Genomic DNA, 15,083 nt, shown 5'->3' on the forward strand with positions numbered 1-15,083 from the left:
TTTGGGCGGTATGCAAATTGGAGTGAGTCTAAGGTTTCTGGGATAATGGTGTTGATGTGAGCCAATTCTTGGGCACAGGGACTATGGTGGTTCTGCTTGAAGCATGTTGGTATTACAGACTCAATCAGGGACATGTTGAAAATGTCAGTGAAGACACCTGCCAGTTGGTCAGCATATGCCCGGAGCACACGTCTTGGTAATCCGCCTGGCTCCGCAGCCTTGTGTATGTTGACCTGTTCAAAGGTCTTACTCACATCGGCTACGGAGAGCGTGATCACACAGTCGGCCCGGAACAGCTGATGCTCTCATGCATGCCTCAGTGTTGCTTGCCTCGAAGTGAACATAGAAGTCATTTAGCTCGTCTGGTAGGCTCGTGTCACTGGGCTCGCGGCTGGGCTTCCCTTTGTAGTCTAATAGTTTGCAAACCCTGCCACATCCGATGAGCTTCAGAGTCGGTGTAGTATGATTCAATCTTAGCCCTGTATTGACGGCTTTGCCTGTTTGATGGTTTGTCGCAGGGCATAGTGTGATTTCTTGTAAGTTTCCGGGTTAGAGTCCCGCACCTTGAAAGCAGCAGCTCTACCCTTTAGCTCAGTGCGAATGTTGCCTGTAATCCATGGCTTCTGGTTGGGGTATGTACGTACAGTCACTGTGGGGACAACGTCCTCAATTCACTTATTGATAAAGCCCGTGACTGATGTGGTGTATTCCTCAATGTCATCGGAAGAATACCGGAACATGTTCCAGTCTGTGATAGCAAAGCAGTCCGAGTCACTGGTGCTTCCTGCTTATATTTAATCAGGAGGATAGAGTTGTGGTCGGATTTACCAAATGGAGGGCGAGCTTTGTACGCATCTCTGTGTGTGGAGTACAGGTGATCTAGAATTGTTTTCCCTCTGGTTGCACATTTAACATGTTGATAGAGATTTGGTAGAACTGATTTTAGTTTCCCTGCATTAAAGTCTCCGGCCACTAGGAGCGCCGCCTCTGGGTGAGTGGATTCCTGTTTGCTTATTTCCTTATACAGCTGACTGAGTGCGGTCTTAGTGCCAGCATCTGTCTGTGGTGGTAAATAAACAGCCACGAAAAGTATAGCTGAGAACTCTCTAGGCAAGTAGTGTGGCCTGCAGTTTATCACTATATACTCTACTTCAGGCAAGCAAAATCTAGAGACTTCCTTAGATTTCATGCACCAGCTGTTTACAAATATGCACAGACCGCACCCCCTCGTCTTACCGGAGTGTGCCGTTCTATCCTGTCGGTGCAGCGTGTATCCCGCTAGCTGAATAACCATGTCGTCATTCAGCCATGATTCCGTGAAGCATATGAGATTACAGTTTTTGATGTCCCGTTGGTAGGATGTTCGTGATCGTACCTCGTCTAGTTTATTGCCCAATGATTGCACGTTGGCAAGTAATATTGATAAGAAACATTACTGTGCAGCCGTATTCATTGATCTGGCCAAGGCTTTCGACTCTGTCAACCACCACATCCTCATCGGCAGACTCGACAGCCTTGGTTTCTCAAATGATTGCCTCGCCTGGTTCACCAACTACTTCTCTGATAGAGTTCAGTGTGTCAAATCGGAGGGTCTGCTGTCTGGACCTCTGGCAGTCTCTATGGGGGTGCCACAGGGTTCAATTCTTGGACCGACTCTCTTCTCTGTATACATCAATGAGGTCGCTCTTGCTGCTGGTGAGTCTCTGATCCACCTCTACGCAGACGACACCATTCTGTATACTTCCGGCCCTTCTTTGGACACTGTGTTAACAACCCTCCAGGCAAGCTTCAATGCCATACAACTCTCCTTCCGTGGCCTCCAATTGCTCTTAAATACAAGTAAAACTAAATGCATGCTCTTCAACCGATCGCTACCTGCACCTACCCGCCTGTCCAACATCACTACTCTGGACGGCTCTGACTTAGAATACGTGGACAACTACAAATACTTAGGTGTCTGGTTAGACTGTAAACTCTCCTTCCAGACCCATATCAAACATCTCCAATCCAAAGTTAAATCTAGAATTGGCTTCCTATTTCGCAACAAAGCATCCTTCACTCATGCTGCCAAACATACCCTTGTAAAATTGACCATCCTACCAATCCTCGACTTTGGCGATGTCATTTACAAAATAGCCTCCAATACCCTACTCAACAAATTGGATGCAGTCTATCACAGTGCTATCCGTTTTGTCACCAAAGCCCCATATACTACCCACCATTGCGACCTGTACGCTCTCGTTGGCTGGCCCTCGCTTCATACTCGTCGCCAAACCCACTGGCTCCATGTCATCTACAAGACCCTGCTAGGTAAAGTCCCCCCTTATCTCAGCTCGCTGGTCACCATAGCATCTCCCACCTGTAGCACACGCTCCAGCAGGTATATCTCTCTAGTCACCCCCAAAACCAATTCTTTATTTGGCCGCCTCTCCTTCCAGTTCTCTGCTGCCAATGACTGGAACGAACTACAAAAATCTCTTAAATTGGAAATACTTATCTCCCTCACCAGCTTTAAGCACCAACTGTCAGAGCATCTTACAGATTACTGCACCTGTACATAGCCCACCTATAATTTAGCCCAAACAACTACCTCTTTCCCAACTGTATTTAATTTATTTATTTATTTTGCTCCTTTGCACCCCATTATTTTTATTTCTACTTTGCACATTCTTCCATTGCAATACTACCATTCCAGTGTTTTACTTGCTATATTGTATTTACTTTGCCACCATGGCCTTTTTTGCCTTTACCTCCCTTCTCACCTAATTTGCTCACATTGTACATAGACTTGTTTTTTTTTTTTTTTTTTTACTGTATTATTGACTGTATGTTTGTTTTACTCCATGTGTAACTCTGTGTCGTTGTATGTGTCGAACTGCTTTGCTTTATCTTGGCCAGGTCGCAATTGTAAATGAGAACTTGTTCTCAACTTGCTTACCTGGTTAAATAAAGGTGAAATAAAATAAAAATTGACGGTAACGGCAGCTTTCCTAGTTGTCTTCTGCCGGGTCCGGACGAGGCATCTGGCTCTTCGTCCTCTGAGTCTCTTCCTTTTGCGAATAATTGGGATGTCTGCCCTGTGGGGTGTTTGAAGAATATCGTGTGAGTCCTGCTTGTTGTTGTTGTTGAAGAAGTCTTTGTCTAATCCGAGGTGAGTGATCGCTGTCCTGATATCCAGAAGCTCTTTTCTTCCGTAAGATACGGTTGCAGAAACAATAGCACAATTGGTTTGGAGACCGTAAAACGGCGGCCATCTCCTCCGGCGCCATCATCACTGAAAATATGACTGGTAAAAAGTTAAGGTACACACAGACAGCCTGAAAGGACTGAGTCACCATCATTGATATAGAACACCTCTATGCTCACCGTACAGTATACTGTACATCATTAGGCTATACTGATTTTAAGACAGTTCCGAAATCCCTCTTCATGAATTATGGTAATAGTAGTACATTTTACAGAATGGCACATCTTTTTGGCCCATGCTGATTACTGACGTGATTTAAAGCACACAGGTCTCTCTTCACATGTGATGCAAGACATGAAACCACATCTGGAATCTGTTTGAAACATTTATACTAAGGAGTCGTCAAAATGTAACTACTTCTTAGGATAATTCTTTCAGGTTCTCATGTAGCCCTCTATACAGAAGTTAATCTAATCAGCTGATACCTGGCTCAGTTAAAGGGACCGTGTGGGGACATTTTGGGGGGAGCCGTAGTACCTCTGTTTGAGCACTGTCTGACACATTGTAAAGTAGTAAATCAGTGGCCAAGCTGATGCAAATGTATATTTTCTGTTGGGTTTGGATGTTTCTATTCAGGGTGAGTCGTTGACATAAAAGCTCAGAGTAAAAGAGCTGTGTACTCACCTGTGATGGCTCGCGCCAACCACAACCTTTCCTTTTGTGTTTGTAAGTACCAGAGCATTTTATGAAGCCATTGTTTGAAAAGTCATCACACATTACAAAGGGAGGGGTGTGGCATGCAAATTGTATATTACAATTCTCTACCCTTCACCCAGAAGTTTGCACTCGTTCACTCCCCCACATGCATTTAAAGGATTCAATTGGTGCAAGAATGGCTGAATTCATGAAGGGGAGTGTTCAAGTGCTGACTGAAGCCACACACTTTATTTAGGTATTGGATCCTCGAATGGACTTCCATGCCATGTAACTAGCGTTAGCCATGTAACTAGCTAGTTAGCCATGTAACTAGTGTTAGCTTTAGTCAGTAAACATCTTCAAGTGCAGTAGTACTACACATCAGAGTACTACACTGTTTTCAGACAAAGAAATCAGAATATTCAGAGTAAAGGAAAAATAGCAACATTAGGCTAAACAAAACCTTTAAACGCAACATACAACAATATAAGGAAATCAAATAAATAAATAAATTGAATTAAATCATGGTGCTCAAAAATCAGTGCAGGAAAGTACATAAATGAAAGGTGAAAACAAAACACCTTTTCACCTTTCATTTATGGACTCTTGCGCTATGATTTTTTGGGCACCATGATGTTGTAATAAACATCTTTATATTGAATTCAAGCCTCAGTTTGGGATGTATTAATTTTTTTTCGACAGTGTGCGGGTTTCATCTCTTCCAGTATTCTTATTTAGACTCCTACTCACCTAGAACAGACACTATTCAGTAGTAAGGACCAGAAAAGAGTGCAGATGGCCTCATCATTTATGTATTTATTCCCTGTCTGCAGCTACCACTTTTGAATTTGAGTGGATATTTTGTCCTTTGCAGAAATCGGAGGCTTAACTGATGCCCAAGCACACACACGGACTTACATTTTTTCCTAACACGGACCCCTTCCAAATGCTGGCTCCCTCAGCAGACAACCTCTCCTGCAAACTGAAATATCTCTACCTCAAGGAAACCAGGCCTCAACTACATGGCATGACACTGAGTGAGTATGTAAGGTCAAAGAGGATCCCAAGAGGCCTCCGTATTCAGAAAGTAGCTACTCTGGGTCGCAAAGATGAGGATTTCTGCATCAAGTGGTGGGAGGTCTTCAATAAAGCCTCCTTGGACCTTAAGGTTCTTATCCTTGAACACACTCATTGGGTACTGACCAAAACTAAGACAGAGATCTATGAAACCAGAACCTTTTAAAGCTCTGGAAGAAGATCTCAAAATATCCATGATAACCTACAAAAGACAAGCAAACTGAGGAGAGATACCATGGACAACCGCGATGACAGGGTGTACCCATGGAGGTTGAACGCACCATCACAGGGCTATGGAAAACCTAAGAAGCAAGTCGGTTTAGAAGAAAAACACATCCTACACCTTTGGCTCCAGCACCTCCGATTTCCAATCTGACTCTGATGAAGGTTTTCAAAGGGAAGGAGAACGACACAGCCCTGTAGCACGATCAAGACCCCAACAGTACTGCTACAACAGACAACTACAACGAGGAGGGGTCGACACGGAATGGGGAGAAAGATTTCAGCACTGGCCGAACAGCAGGACCAGAATCTAATCTTCAACCTGTCCAACAACAACCTGACACCGGCTGAGCAATGCCTTCTTAACAAAAGGTTTGTCCTATGTCCCCCCTTCTACCAAATAATCTATGTAAGATAAAAGTTGAGATGTTCAAATTCTAGAGATCCATCAAGTTGGAATATTTCAACAAAGACAATGTGCAGGTGTACAATCCCACTACTGAATAACTTTTGTCCACCAGTAAACAATGTCAATATTGACATTTTTTTGTAATCTGGTGAATGTTGACTTAATCCTGCAGTCGTCTAAACACAGAGACATTGGGAAAGTGGAACGTGATACACTGTCGTCCCTGAGCAGCAGCAACAGGAAAGCGGCATAGTATTGTTAAATATAGACAATTATGACTTTGAGATCATGTCCCAACTCTCTAATGGGACTTGTTACACCAAGATGGAAAGCAACCCTACCACCATTTTTAAGGAGGAAATTGTCTATTTTCTCAAACGCATTGGTAGAGGGCCACATCTCCCAATCTGAACTTAAGTTTCTTACAAAAGACTTCCCTTCAGGCCTTCCTAACGTTCACAAATCATTAGAGAACCCCCCTGGACAGCCTATTGTAGCATGTAATGACAGTTTAACTGAACCTATTTCCCATTATGTTGACCGGATCCACATCCTATTGTGATGTAACTGCCCTCATACTTGAGAGACACTGGCGATTTGCATTCAACAGCTATCTGAACTTGAAATTGGTGATGACTATTTAGATTTCTCCCTCATTGCCCTAGATGTTGTTTCTTTATATACTAACGTACCACATCAAAGGACTGGAGACCTTTTGGAACAGAGATGGGACAACAACCCTATACAGGTTTTGTTGGACCTGGGTACAAACCTCCTATACAATAACCATTTTTTGTTTGAAGACTGTTACTATTTACAAAAACAGGGAGCGACAATGGGCTCCATTTCCTCTCCTGAGAAAATGTGTGGGTTATCTGGAATACAAGTTCATTTGGCACAATAACCCTTTCCCCCAACATATACTTGTGGAAAATATATATTGAGGATGCGTTTCTCGTTTGAAATGGTCCCCTCAATGTTTTTGATTTTCTCACTTACCTTAATCATATGGTTCAATCTATCAAGTTCACAGCCGAGATTAGTCATAGCTAGATATCCTTCCTTGACACCTCGCCTCGGGGTCCTTGTCGACTACTTTGTATACAAAGCCTACAGACAAGAACAGTATTCTACATGCCTCTTGTGCGCATCCCACATTTCTAAAGGGATTAGCGTACACACAATTTCTGAGACTCTAGCGCATTTGTACTGATACAGCAGTTTGAAAATGAGACTTTGAAAATGTATAGACAGTCTGACGACCGCTCGTACCCCTGAAGAATAGCTTGATGATGCTCTCAGTAGAGTACATACCCTTGGTGAGACCTCAAACCGGAAGGAATAAAAGTAATTTAAAAAAAACATGTCTCTGCGCCACTAAATATTGTCCTCTGAGTGATGACATCACATCAAGGGAGCGATTAAGAAAACGGCTGATCCTGCTTGACAAGCTATTTTCTCTGTCCCTCCTCACTTTTCACACTACAGGGCCAGGAATGTCAGGGACTTCATTGTTCGGGCTGTCCCGCTGAAAATAAGTGACATAAGACTGGACGAGGTGACTGGCTTCTATCCCTGCCATAGTTGTGCAGCATGTAAGGTTCCTGTAACAAAGTGAGTGTATTCAGCAGCTCTGCCATTGGCAAACAAAACGCGTACATGCAGCTCTTCTAATGAGATATTCCTCATCTCCGGTCCATGCAATAAATCCCCTATTGCAAGTCATTTCTCAGAGGCTGGTCACAGCATCTCCTCCATGTCCTTCTGTGCTAGACAACAGATGAAACATTCAAGTAGGGGTGGTAAAAAGCTTGTACTTAGTCTTCTCCAGACAGAATGCAGGTGGATGTTCTATTATTTGTATTTATTTTTTTTAACTCTTTACCCATCAGGCATGAATGGAATGAATGAAGAATTGTTATTTAAGGGTTTTATGTAACTGGTATTTTGCCTCATTGGTGTTCAACACCCCCATCTAGTGGTGTCTCTAGCACCCTACTCTACAATCCTGTGTTTTTTTATTCTGAGGAATGTTCACATATAAAAGCAATAAATGATATTTCTCTGTCCGCTTGTATCATACATTCTATTCTACTATGCACAGATTTATAGATTACCTGATGGGTTTTCTTGCTTGATCATGTGACATGCAATTACCATTGAAATAGAAGCCAGGTGTGTGTGCAGACATTCACACCAATGATGGCCTGAGGCCGAAACGTTTGTGTTTTGTTTTCACCTTTCATTTATGCACTGATTTTTTTGGGCACCATGATGTTTTAATAAACAGCTTTATTTTGCATTCAGGCTCAGTTTTGGATGTATTCTCTTTTTTTTTTGACACTGTTCGGGTCTCAATCTCTTTCAGTATTCTTATTTTGACTCCCACGCGCAAACCCACAGTTTCATCAGCTGTCTGGGTGGCTGGTCTCAGATGATCCCGTAGGTGAAGAAGACAACCCAGACTTTGTGTTTTTCCTGGGGCAAAAGTTCAGGATATCACCAGGTTGCTTCCAGAGGCTGTGTGTCAGTCGCCGGGGGCTGATACTGTCATGGTTCATGTGGGGTCGAATGACATTATGAAGGGCAGCTCAGAACAGCTGAAGATGGATTTTAAAGAACTGATTGGGTCACTACTTGACAGCAACAAACGCCCAATAATATCTGGCCCTCTCTAAATTGTGGCATTGAATGGTTCAGCAGACTTGTATCCCTCCTTAACTGGCTACTGGACTATTGCAGCTTTATGAGAGTAACATTTATTGACAATGTTGATACCATCTGGAATCCAAGCTTGTATTCTAAGAAGGATGGGATTCACCACCCAAATCATTTGGGTTCCTGGATCCTTTCGCAGCATTATAAGGACTTATCAATGACCCAAGTCCAGCTCATTTAATCCCTACCATTGTGTCGCTGAGTTGTCATAATGTTTCAGCAAATGTACATGATCCCAGGGACGTTGGAAGACAATGTAAGTAACCTAATTTGTCCCTCTTACTGCCCTGAATGCCTCTGCTGATCCTACAGCTATTGTATGCAGTAATCATGTGCCTATGAACCAGAGTTATACTGTTAGCACTGTGGTGGTGTGCACTAGCAGGAAGTCCACTGTGTGCAGCTCACCCTGCACTAACAAATAACCGAGCATGTCTACCTCTGCTAAATTTCCCAGTAAAGCAAAAAAAAAAATCAAGGACCAAGGTTAATGAAATCAATAATTTGCCAGTAACAGATGATATTCATATCTAACAATCTCTGAAACTCACTTAGATAATACCTGTGGCGATGCAGTGGTAGCATTACATGGTTTTAATATCTACAGAAATGCCAAAGGTGGAGGAGGTGTAGCTGTTTATATTCAGAACCACATTCCTCTAAAGCTTAGAGAGGATCTCATATTAAATACTGTTGAAGTAATATGGCTACAGGTTAATCTGCCTCACCTAAAGCCCATTCTGCCGGGAAGCTGCTTTAGACCACCAAGTGCTAACAGTCAGTATCTGGATAGCATATGTGAAATGCATGTGATATCAATAGAGGTATATTTTCTGGATTATTTCAATATTGACTGGCTTTCATCAGGCTGCCCACTCAAGAGAGAGCTTCAAACTGCAAATAGTGCCTGCAACCTGGTTCAGGTTATCAATCAACCTACCAGGGTAGTGATTCCTATGTTGTAAAGAATATTTGTTGGTCTGTGGTGTGTAATGACAAGCAACCAGACGCTGAACTTGACACATTTATGAAATTGCTTATCTCGGTTACTATTAAGCATGCACCCTTTATGAAAATTACTGTAAAAACTGTTAACTCCCCGTGGATTGATGAGGGATTTAAACATTTTATCGTTGAGAGGGATGAGACAAATTAAATGGCAAATAGGTCTGGCTGTACAACCGATTGGCAAACGTACTTCAAATTGAAAAATCGTGTGACTAAACTGAATGAAAAGAATAAGAAACTACACTATGAAACAAAGACATTACATAAAGGATGATAGTAAAAAGCTTTGGAGCACTTTAAATGAAATTTTTTCACAAAACCCATTGATATTTCCAACTACTTTAATAATTATTTTTTTCATTGGCAAGATTAGCAAATTTAGGCCTGACATTGCTGAAACAAACTGACACTACACATCCAAGTATATCTGACCAAATTATGAAAAGGCAAGCATTGTAATTTTGAAAAGTGGAAAAAAATCTGGATATTATAGGATGATATTGCTACTCCTATTTGCCATATGTTCATTTAAGCCTTCTAGAAAGTGTGTGCCCTCAGGCCTGAAGGGAAGCAAAAGTTATTCCCCTACCTAATAGTAAAGCCCCCTTTACTGGCTCAAATAGCCGACCAATCAGCCTGTTACCAACCCTTAAACTTTTAGAAAAAATGGTGAGAGAAATTGATAATGCAAAGATTGTGGGGGCGGTTTTGTTGGGCAGCACTGCTGACCCTTGGATGTACACAAAGAGCTAACATTAATAATATGCATTTCAAACTCTTCTGGCTCAAAGTGGAGGAGAGATTGACTTCATCACTACTTGTATTTGTGAGAGGTATGGACATGTTGAATCCACCAAGCTGTTTGAACTATTGGCACACAGCTCAGACACTCATGAATAGCTCACAAGACATGCCACCAGAGGTCTCTTCCCAGTTCACAAGTCTAGAACAGACTACGGTACTACATAGAGCCATGACTGCAAGGAACTCTATTCAACAGCATACTTAAAAAAAAAAAACGTAGCTAGCAAACTAGACAAGCAGTCATCATCATGAATCAAATTGGCAATCTACTGGCAAATTTACATTTAAGTCATTTAGCAGACGCTCTTATCCAGAGCGACTTACAAATTGGTGCGTTCACCTTATGACATCCAGTGGAACAGCCACTTTACAATAGTGCATCTAAATCTTTTAAGGGGGGGGGGGTGAGAAGGATTACTTTATCCTATCCTAGGTATTCCTTAAAGAGGTGGGGTTTCAGGTGTCTCCGGGAGGTGGTGATTGACTCCGCTGTCCTGGCGTCGTGAGGGAGTTTGTTCCACCATTGGGGGGCCAGAGCAGCGAACAGTTTTGACTGGGCTGAGCGGGAACTGTACTTCGTCAGTGGTAGGGAGGCGAGCAGGCCAGAGGTGGATGAACGCAGTGCAAATCCTTTTCAATCCTTGTCATATGAAGAGAAATTATAGATAAAATGTATCGGTGCTCATCGGCCATTGGACATAAACATTACACAAGTTGCAAATCTCAAATTCAACAATGAATGGTTTGGAAGGAATCAGTGGCTAACTGTAAGCTTTGCAAAGCAATCACTAGCCTGCTATTCATTGGAGTGGATGTGTGGTCCAAATCTGGGAATAAGGGTCTCTTTCAAGTTTAAATGGATAAAAATTCACCCGCAACACACCATGGGCCAGAAAAGGTTGAATAACATTGGCCAAGCTGTTCATCCAGCATGACTTCTGCCGCGTTCAAAACAACTGGAAACACGGAACTGGGGAATATCGAACTTCAGTGAATTCAAGACTACTGGGGAACTCAAGACAACTAGAAAATAGGTTTTGAACTTTCATCCAACTCGGGAATTCCAAGTCGGGAACTCTGACCTGAAGATCACCGATGTCATGATTCAACCTTGTTTTTCCCCCCCCCCAGAGTTCCCAGTTGTCTTGAAAGCACCATAAATCCAGAGAATGACAGACATTGATGACAAAGTTTGATGATGAAATTTGCCCACAAGAAGGACCACCGACTCACATTCCCGTTCAAGTGAGCACAACACAAGGGGAGTCCAAAAACGTCTTGTATCCTGCTGCATAAATGATGTAAAATGCCAGGGAGATATGTATACGGTAGCTAAGAAAGTAATACTAAGTATATGTTGTGTAGTAAGCTGTTAGTAGCCCATGTGCCTCACCCTAATAATTTGATCCCTTTCCCCCTCATAACTTAGCCTACTGTTCTAACTTGGTGGTGCACATGTAGCCTATAGCCTGTTTTAGTGAAATGTAATCATCTGATATTGTGAGAGCTTTCATTGTCTACTTATATGCCCCCTTTGTCCTACGTCCGTCCGTGCTCGCTCATTAATGTCTTAATCGAAATTACGCATTGCCTCTTATCCACTCGTCATCCTCTTATGCCATAGTTTGTACATCAATTGTCAGTAGAAACCACTTTTGTTTAAGGCAGACATTTTTATTTATTTAACCAGGCAAGTCAGTTAAGAACAAATTCTTATTTACAATGACGGCCTACCAAAAGGCAAAAAGGCCTCCTGCAGGGACGGGGGCCTGGGATTTAAAAAAATAATACAAATATATAGATATAGGATTCACTCCATGGTGCTGAAGAGACAGCTGTATATAGGCCCTAACAGTTTATGGGCACCGTTGCTCACCATTATAGTGCAATTAATGTATTGTTTGTGGCTTTGCTGGCATGCATCTAAAAACAATCATTTTTTTAGTTTGCCCCACCAAGATTACATGCTAAAATCGCCACTGGTCTCAATGCATTTTATTCCCATTGAGGACCCAAGAGAGTCCAGACAGGGTCATTGTTGCAGCTGCTCCTTGCCGAGGTATTCCCCCACTGTGTGTCTATGATTGTTCTAGTTCGATCCCACCCCAACCCCCACTGTCTATGAACAGCATTAGGTCACAATGTTGGTTGGGCAGACAAAAGGAAACGCTGCAACAACAATCCACTACCAGGTTCAAAGAGGACAATCACTGGGGTTCCCCCATGAATGGAATTTCCCAGCAATGAGTCCTTCAATTTGACACAAATCAATAGGTCTATGTAATCTTACTATCCTGAACGTTTGAGTACTTGTGAATCTTTTAGGGTCACAAAGCATGTATAGCCTAATCAGTGCTAGAACACTAATCAATCAAGATTATTGACAAGGACTCAATGAGGTGCAATGGTTGAGAAAAAAGCCCCACTGTTTTAGTAGCTACAATAACTGCTAAATTGTGGTTTAAAAAAAAAGTGACTTATAACGCATTAGTAAGCCTCTATTCAAAGTCAGACGACAAGGAAGATAAACTCGTTGGTTGAAGCATTGTTGCACCCTCTAGCGACTTGTCATTGAAAACAAATGAACCAGGATACAAGGCACAGCAACGTATGTGTATGGGTGATTACGCATATCCAGTTTTATCTGGTTTTGACTTCATCCTTGCGCCGTCTGCCATCTTGTGGACACTGATAGCACAACACACTGTTTTGGAGGGGGATAACTTGCTATACAGTCACCAAAGTTATGATTTACAATATAACACGTAATATATGGTTCTTAAATTAACCTGTTGCTTTTCAAACTATGTCTTTCTTTGAAAGAATCATGCAATTTTTTTTATTAAAAGGTCTGTCCCGAACCAGCCTTAACTATCCCTCCTAGCTTTTCCCTAAAAATGGTACTGCTCCACAGTTTGTAGTCTGGCATGTTTTAGGCCTCACCAAAACCAATGGAGTTGGTAATTTGCTACACTTGTCTAAATCTCTAAAAGGGAAGAAAAAAAAAGTATTTGCAACTTGTGTAGTAACAGGTGTTATAACAGAGTTTGTAAATGTAGTAATAATGAGTTACACAATTTTATTTCTCAAAACTGGGTGTACAATATCTGTGGACCGATCCATAAGTGACACACAAAAAAAGTTGCTTGTGGAGACAGACATGCACAGCAATGGTGAATATCAACCTCCATTCTGGTAACTTAACGAACAAATCAGCTTAGTGATTGAGTGTCAGGATATTCACCTCTCAGAGGTCATTGTGAGTTGTCCCTCTAGTGGTCACCTTGAGGCATTGCATTAATCGTGTAATCATGTTTTTTTACAATGGGTTAAAGGATATTTTTATCCTAATGTGAAATACTAAATCAATAAAGATTGGGCCGAATGTGTATGTTTAGTAATACATATGAAAGGTACTCTTTAAAAGTATGCTGCCTGCAATGTTGCATCATAAGACCACACTGCTTATCCAAGACAAATACACAAATAGGCCTATTCAGATTCATAGTAATACCTTCGAACGGAGTCTCCATCCCCATTGGATCAATAATGAAAGATTAGACTGCAAGAATAGCTTTTAAATACCACACGCTTGATATGATGTAAGACTGAGTGCAAAGGACTTTGGTCTATGAGAGCAAAGCAGCTGAGCGGTCGACAACCCATTACATTGCACAGATGGTGTGGCTTACTGCCTCTCCTCTTTAAGCCACCATGCTTGGTGTGGTACATGGTCAGCCATTTTGTTACAGTTCCAACTGGATATTCTGCCTTGCATATCGAATGGTAGAGCAAGTCTGTTCGCTGCCTAAGCCTTGGACTCTAGATTTAAAAACATATTGTGGGGGTTTATGAAACTCAAACCCTTGTATATAAAATGCCTTAGAATCATTTTTGCATTCTTGAACCTCAAGTTCCTGACTGATACATAAAATGTGAGGGAATTAAAGGGTGGTGGGGGTGACAAGGGCTGTAGCTTTTGGATAAATGTGCCAATGACAACAAAGACCAGGTGGTTTTATGGTTTAAAGCCATGTTTGCAGATCAGACTTTTCAGGTTCTGCGCATGTGTTTCTTCACCTCTACTTTACTCACACATTTGTTGTGGTCTCCTTCCCGTCACATTTCCCACTGTCAATCGTGAATTATAATCATCCGCGTTTTACCGGTGAAACGTCCATGCAGCATTTGCATACCAACCATTGGATCCCATCCAGTTTCATGGGGATATGCATTAGATCTTCTTGAGTTATACAGTGTTGTTTCAGAGGAAACTGTAGTGTTGTTTTGAATTATGTACAGAGAGCGAATTTTAGAGCAGATGGTGTTAATTAAAACTGTAGATTAGTTTACCTCTGTATTTTGCCTAGTGGCACATGCTGTTGAGTTTTGGCCATGTGAGAGAAAAACGCACTGGTGTTTTTTTCTTACAGTAAAATAATACTATGCTATTACATTCGGTTCTGTTATGTACAATACTATAGTTATGTGATTTTGCAGACATTGGGCTTGTTTGAGTGGTAAGGAAAAAGAAACCAACTGTAGACGAAAGTTGTGGAGTGCAGTAGGGGGAGATGTATCTGCAACAGCCGAAACTCAGACACTGTTGTGGTTTTGCAGCAGCAAGGCTCAGAGCAACATGGCAGTGTTGCCATGGTTTATAAAACATTTTTCTTTGTAATGTTGAAATAAATGTGTAAATGGGTGTACATTGTACAATCAATTGGTGAGAGAGTGCCTCAAATCACATTAATTTGTACACATATAATGTATACATGAATCGCTGCAAAGTTAGTCATGTCTTTGGTCACATTCACTTGGGTCAAACAAAAACACCCTAATGATTGGTTGACAATAGAAGCTCTCACAATGCAGGTAATGCCTGCATTATGTAGTTGGTGAAGAGCAACTACAGAGATTTGCAGTCCACTGCAGTCCGAACTTCATGACCTTTGATCACAT

Source organism: Oncorhynchus nerka, linkage group LG7, assembly GCF_034236695.1.
Source record: "Oncorhynchus nerka isolate Pitt River linkage group LG7, Oner_Uvic_2.0, whole genome shotgun sequence".
NCBI classification, from domain to species: Eukaryota; Metazoa; Chordata; class Actinopteri; order Salmoniformes; family Salmonidae; genus Oncorhynchus; species Oncorhynchus nerka.